The sequence below is a fragment of the Dermacentor silvarum genome, chromosome 1 (genome assembly GCF_013339745.2).
Source record: "Dermacentor silvarum isolate Dsil-2018 chromosome 1, BIME_Dsil_1.4, whole genome shotgun sequence".
Taxonomy (NCBI): Eukaryota; Metazoa; Arthropoda; class Arachnida; order Ixodida; family Ixodidae; genus Dermacentor; species Dermacentor silvarum.
In genome coordinates, this window is record NC_051154.1 from 168,828,047 (window position 1) to 168,835,840 (window position 7,794).

The window sequence follows — 7,794 nt, forward strand, 5'->3', positions numbered from 1 at the left end:
TCCATTTCATAAAACTATTGATTGAGCACTACCCTGTGGCTGGCGCATCATAGCCATAGTCGCTTTTGCGCCATTAAACCCTACATAACTAACTAGTTTTTGGTGCGAATTGGTATATTGGCGAGAGTAAAAAACTTCCCAGAAAGAATTCGTCAGCGCAAGAAGGACCTTCGCCATCTAAACAGAGAACACAGTGCTGTGGCAGAACACTGCGAGCTTTTGGATCACCAGATTAGCCCAGACGCGGCGCTGTCATCTTGGAGAGAGAAAGCAATCACCGGCGGTGGCGCTCCTTTTGGAATCCTGGCACGTCCAGAGAACGCCGGGCAACACCAATCGTTCATGAGCACTTCCTGGCGTTTATTCTCAAGATCTACAAAAAGTGTCTCCGCGCCTGTCAAGTGCCAAAAACGCATATAAGCACTGCTACATCTCACGCCATCTCAGCCCTGAAGGAGAAGCCGGTCGGGCTCCGAAACTTCCGGTTTTTAAAATAAATTTTGGTTGGCGATTTCCTTCTCATTAATTCAGAACGTGTATTCGCGTTGCAGTGCGGGTTTTCGTGTCAACGAACTACCGGGACACATTTAGCCCACAACCTAGAACGTAAACACACCTTATGTTTACGATTCCCGCTATAGTTCCAATGCGCAGATCGCCTCTCAGGCGCGCGAAGGCTAGGTGAAATTGTCGGCCGGCGGGCCGCGCGACGTGGCTGACGTCATGTCACGTGATGCGCAGGCCTAAAATAGTTCGAAGGAGGTGCTGCTATTACACGGGTTGTACTGCTCCTCACAGCGCACTTATCACTCCCGACATATCTCGTACTAGATAAGAGCCACCTCAAAGAAAATATAAATATATTTAATTATTGTACGGCGTCGCCTTCTGTTCAGTGAAGCACAACTGCCGTTGGCTGCGAATGCCAAGGCCCAATGCGGCGGGATTCGTCCCGGGGCCACCACCCGGCGTCGTTTTGCGGGCCCGCTGTACCTCATCGAGGCTCCGGGGCAGGGTCGGAGGGACGGTCAGCGCGAAGGGCTGAGTTGTGTGTGTGCTGCAACTCCTTCAGGTCGCTTTCGGTGTCTGAAATAGAGGTGGGGCTCCTGGAGCCCAGCGTCGGCCACCCCATTTCGAACGGCTGGCTCGAGATGGGGATGCCTACTCCGGCGGCCTTGGACTTGCCGCCGCTGCCGGAAGCCTGGTTCATCGACGAAATCATGCCGGGGGCCTCGTTTCTCGCCAACAGTGCTGACGGCGCGCAACTGTCGTCGGCTCCAACGGCCGCGGCTCACAGCGGCGGTATTCGTCCCGGGGCCCCCACCCGGCATCGTTTTGCGGGCCCGCTGTACTTCATTGAGGCTCCGGGACAGGGGCGGAGGAACGGTCAGTGCGAAGGGCTGAGTTGTGTGTGCGCAGCAACTCCTCTGGTTCGCTTTCGGTGTCCCAAATGGAACTGGGCTTCCTGGAGCCCAGCGCGGCCACCCCGTTTCGAACGGCAGGCTCGAAGGTGGAGATACCACGTGGGGAAGCCTACTCCGGCGGCCCTGGACTTGTCGCCGCTGCCGGAAGCCTGGTTCATCGACGAAATCATGCCGGGGACATCGCTTCTCGGCGGTAGTGCTGGCGACGCACAGCTCTGGTCGGCTCCGAAGGCCGTGGCCCAGAGCGGCGGGATTCGTCCCGGGGCCACCACCCGGCGTCGTTTGGCGGGTCCACCGTACCTCATCGAGGCTCCGGGGCAGGGGCGGAGTGGTGGTCAGCGTGAAGGGCTGAGTAGTGCGTGCGCAGCAACTCCTCCGGGTCACGGTCGGCGTCCGAAATGGAACTGGGCCTCCTGGATCTCAGCGTCGGTCACCCCGTTTCGAACAGCGGGCTCGAGCGTGGGGATGCCACGAAGAAGAAGAAGAAGAAGAAGAAGAAGAAGAAGAAGAAGAAGAAGAAGAAGAAGAAGATGATGATGATGATGATGATGATTCCTCAATCGTCCCGCGACCGATCGCCGCGAGAGCGTTCTTCGTCTTCCTTCGTCTCCAGTCGCGATGTCGCTTCGGGCTCTTGTCTAGAGCAGCTCACTGAAGCAGTTCCCCCACTACTAAGCTGTACTGTTTTTAGAGCAGTATGCCGACCCTATAGAGTAGCTGCTTGAGTATATTACTCTTTACTTGCTCTGCAGCGCAGTGCTCAAGTATGAGTGTGGCGTACTGTACGCGGGACAATGCGAACGGTATTGGTTTGCGTAGAACAACTTAAGCGTTTAAATCATTCTGTTCGAATTTATCACGACAAACTTAAGTGGTAGCCGTTCAAGAGACTTTGTGATACAGCTCCATGCATGGTGTGTAAAAATGAAACAGAAGCACAGCAAACAGTGACACTGATCTTGTTGTACGTACCACGATTGGCAAATATTTTAATAGAGTGGTCCTGCGCTCGTGTACGAGTATACAATGTGCGTCCAGCAGTGGAAGGCTAGCAGCAATGTTGGCCAATCAGGGGCAATAATTGGCACCGATCTGAGAAACTGGGCTGATGCCGGATACGTAAACCAGTGTTGTAGCTAACGTTGGTATTACGATGTTGATATTACGCCTATAAATGTCCCAACCACTGCCAACTCACTACCAACACTGGCCCAATATCATGTGCTACTCAGAAATGCTACTCTGGAGGCTTTCTGTCACATTTTTACAGCGAAGTTGGATATGGCTAGGTTCTGGCGCATAGCGTCCGCGGATAAAACGACGCGTAGAACAATAAAGTGGACCAATGCTGGTTATTGTGCAGAAAGGGTCCAAGCTCAATGGCCCATACCCCTGCGGGCTCGGGGACCTGTAACGCGCCCTTGAACTACCCGGCCTTGTCACACGTGGGACCCAAAAAGACTAAAACAATGTGCCGGAGCGATGAACGCTGTTGCCCAAACGCTAGTCTATGACGAAGCGTGTCGAAACGCCAGTGATAAAACGTAATAGTCTACCAATCGATAGCTGTGCCTCATTCTCTCTTGACATGGCCATTTCCCTAACAACGTGATCAGTTGCCCCTTGGAATCGGTATGGCTAAGACCCGTTTCGCTCCCTCCGAAGAGGAAGAGCGCGCTTTCAAGGAGCGCCGGCGCGCTAACAGCGCGAATGGATGCGAAAGCGACGGGAAGTCGAACGCGCAGCGGCGCAACGTGCTGGGGCCAATGGTGCAAGGTGGTGTGAATCTAGTCGCCTAAACTCGCTTTCACTCGCACATACAGCATACGGCGACGCAACGTAGTTATGTGTTGTGTCTTTTCTACCATTTAAAATAACCACCCCGAAAAATTAAAGCATGATTAAACAAAACCAACACCTTCGCTGGTCTTCCATTTTCACATAGTAGAAGGGCTCTAATTTTTAAAATTGCCGGACCGATGCTTTTTTGAAGACTACTTGAAGAATAAGAGTACTCCAACAATGTTTATGGGTTTTACCACGATTTGCCTGCGGCAATATTGCCCTAATGGCGCTGCGGGTCGTGTATAATTAAAGAATAAAGTTCAAGTAATCTGTGACACGCGCATGAATTTGCATTGGTTAGCTTTTATTTCTATGAGCCATTTGTTACACCAATTCAAGGTCGAGAAGGACTCTATTGATATCTTCGCCATTTTTTTATTTGTCTATAGATAGCTCAATCATCAGTGAACGGATGACCGCTGAATACTTTTAACGTATGCTCACTATCGTGTTGCGCTTACAAAATTCAAACCTAACGTGCTTGAATCGCAGATAAACGAATGAAAACAAACAGATTCGTAATAATTAAAAATATTTGGGGTTATTACAAACCTGTAGTTAGCACTTTCCACGTTTCGCCTTTTCTCGTCTTACAGCCGTGTTACTTTAATTTTTAAACAAGAAATTGCTGAAAGATACTTTAAATATTGGTTAAATTGAAGTTTAAATCAAGAAGTGATTTGATTGCGGTACAATTGGTGGATGCTGATGACAAGAGCATAGCGAAAGAAATTAGCAGTTGCTTCCCCGCAGCACTAACGCAGAATTCTCTGGCTTACTTATGAGCTATGCAGATAATTAGTGAATACTGCTTTTTCCTTACCTTCATACGTAATACCAGGCACGTAGTAGGCATCCCCATTATCCTTGGTCAGCTGAACTATAAGCAATGACTTCACATTTTTAGGAAGGCGCAGGTTACGTCAGATGTGTGTGCAAAGTTTAATTCGTGTTGGTTAATTATGGTGTTATTCAAGCGTTATACTCACATTTTTAGGCGTCTTGGAAGAACGAGACGTGACCTATGGCTTTCAATGGGGAGGAAATGGTGGTGTTCAAGCGTGTATACTTTGCAAAATCCTATGTGGGCAAAGTTTTAAGCTGTGTGTTGTGATTACAGGTAATTAAAATTTCTACTGCAACTGCTCGACAGAATCAGCTTTAGTGAAAATATTGCTGGATACTGTAAGGTCGCACAAAGGCTGTGCGTTTTTTAGATTGTCAGGTTATATCTTGATAATATTCCAGCCGTATATGAAGAATAGTTAGAGACGAACAGGACGTCTGTAATGCACCTTGCAGCGTAGCGCTTTGAAAATTTTCCGTGCACACGGCAATAGCCCCTACTAATTTATTTAACCTAATGATTATACAATTCCAGAAGCAAGTGATATTTAGCCAACCCAACGCTCTTTTGATTAGTATCTCTGCCTTCTTTCTTTCTTTCCTCTGCTTCCTTCCCAAGCTGCTTGACAAACATATCCGACAAACAAATATATTATTCTAACTCGAACTTAAGAGAAAGCTTTTAGCTCGAGGCTCTTAATTAAATACATGAAAAAGCGACAATCGTATTTTTGAGCAACCACTACACTGAATTTGATGAGTTATGTTGAACTTAAAAGAAAAAGTTAAAATGTAGTGATTTCCAAAATCGAAATTTTTATTTAGGCTGTGAACTTATTTTTATAAAAATTCATAAAAACTACAAAATTTCAAGAAATAAAACTTGAAATATATAACTCTGTAACTCAGCAACAAGAAACTATATCACAATTCCGTAAACTGCACCTAATAACACATCTAAAGTGGACAAAATGATAAATCATACGCCACCCTGAAATATACCACTAATTTGTGAATATGACATTTGCAAAACCCTTTCAAACATTGTAACAAATTCACATAAGTCGTAAATTCATACATCAAAATTTTCCGATTTAGATGCCCCAACGAATGCAGTTCATAGAAATGTGACATTTGTTTTTGATACTGAGTTACGGATTTGTAAACTGCGTGCTACAATTTTTTTTTCAATTTTACTTATTTCAGGAAATTCTTGTAAACGATTCCATGCAATAAATCGAAATTCTGTTTACTACAGTTACTTTAATTTACCTGTCTCTTTTAAATGCAACGAACTTCATTCAAATCGGTTCAGCGATTTTCTCAGCACGAGATCGCGGGATCGAATCTCGGCCGCGGCGGCCGCATTTCGGTGGAGGCGAAATGCAAAAACGCCCCGTGTACTTGCGTTGTAGTGCACGTTAAAGAACCCCAGGTGGTCACAATTAATCCGGAGCCCTCCACTACGGCGTGCCTCATAATCAGAACTGGTTTTGGCACGTAAAACTCCAGAAAGAAGAAGCGATTTTCTCATAAAAGCATTCCTGCGTTTTACATGTATTTGAGTAGCCGGCATCGAAGATAAGCCCGAGTTAAAGCTTGCTCTTAAACAATGAATCACACCGGTTCTATAGGAAACCCATGAAACAGAACCCTGACGTATACGCAAGCCCGTGACCACAGTAGTGCACAAATAAGCAAAAACCGCTCAAGCAAAAATATTCAACGGAAGCTTCGCGGGAGCCATTATCTTGACCAGACATCTAGCTCCCCGGAATGCCGACGAGCTGTCTGGCTAGGTGTCTAGCAAAATCGTCGATTCATTGCCAGTAGAGCAAGTAGCTGGCCGTCTTCGAGATAACGCTGATACATAGCGCACCATAGAGAAAGAAATTGAACAAGAGGGGGCACTCGGCGAAAACTGGCTACAGTAAATACGTCACGCTAGTATTCATATCAGCCGATAGCTGCCGCGAGCATCGAAAAAAAAAAAAGAATGTGAAATGAAGTTAACCGAAATGTTTAATTTTTTTTTATTCTTCCCCGCTAAAACTAAAAAGTTTTGCGTATAACTGAACTTAAACTTTGCGACTTATTATTTTTTTTTTTTTGCGTTACCTAGGAACAAGCTAACGGCACGTCAGACGCGCCAGATGCATGCGTCATGCGCCAGACACGCCACCGAAGCTAGCGATGGAGGCCGCGCATGTGATCGTTAGCATGTTCGGCGACCCGTTGACCCATCCGGTTTTTCTTTTTTCTATGCGGTGTAACCTGGTTTCTTAGGCTCCCGGCGTTCCTTATCAAACGTCACCACTGCGCTATTGGACTGCGGCAAGGTGAGAAATGTTGTTTGACAGTCTGCGCTGCATTTCAAGCAATGTAGGCGGAGCGCTGTGACGCAGTTAGCGAAAAACGGCTAGTTTGGCGTGTATTGAATCCTACTGGGGCAGGTTTGCGGCGCTTTCTATGGGCCCTAACATTAACTAATTTCGGTACTATTTTGGATTACTTTTGTGGCACTTTGTACGCTCCCAACGCTGCGACGCAGTTAGCGATAAGCAGCTCGGCCGTGGTGCGCAGTTGCGCGTCTACTGAATCTCATCTTACTAGGACAAGTTTCTGGAGCTTTCTCTTACGCCAAACATTACTGAAAAGTTATTTCGTTACTTTTTGGAGTACAGTCGCAATCTTTTTGAGGGTGAACACGGGAGCGCGTGGCTTTCTACATCACCAGCGCCGTCAGACGGCAGCCACAATATCTGCGCGCATGCTCGGCCAGGGTAGGCTCCTTTCGTGCGCATTTCGTCATCGTAGCACGCGTCTGTCGTCTGCTAGCAGTTCTTTCCCCGCAATAGAAACCAAATTACGACAGAAACCACCATTTTGATACTTTTCATTCAGAACGTTGTGCTTCGTATGCTTGGCGTTATTGTAATTCAACTTTTCACTTTTAGTTTTCCTTCTGCTGTGTTCTTAACGTACAACGAACAGGCAAGGGAACACAAACATCCGAACTTTTATTTGGTGCAAGTTCAACAAAAGATTGATCCGTTTAGAAGTAGTATTAGTAAGCATGAATAATTTTCTCTTTGATGATGTTAGTATTTTGTCATACAACCCTTTGCGGAAACGACTGCTGCCATCCTAGAGGGCAGTGACGCGTACAGCGCTGGCACAAAGTCGTGATGCGCTCGAAGGTCCTCCCATTCTTGTCGAACGGCTGCCCACAGCTCGTCCCCAGTCGTCGGGCGGACAGGTTTTCGCACCATGGCTCCTTTGATGTACCCCCATATATTTTCGCAGATGTTCATGTCAGCGCCTTTAGCCGGCCAGGAAAGCATACTGGGCCGCGATTTTGTAGCGATGCCTTATGACTTATTCTATACTCTAGTCTTATCATCCACCGCTCACGGCCGGCTGATCCTGTTGATAACTCGAGCGGACCGTCGCTCCGACCACTGACAAAGCGCGATAAGCGCGAAAAGGCATTATTACCGGAAAGGCATCGCTACAAAATACCGGCCCTGATTCTGCGATTTTCTATATGTTCCTTGACAACTTTTGCCGCGTGAACCGGCGCCAGGTCATGTTGAAACATAAAGTCGGCATCGGGAAAGACGCTGTGGGCGTAGGGCAGCAACACATTATCCAAAATTTCTGTGCAGTATCGCTGCGA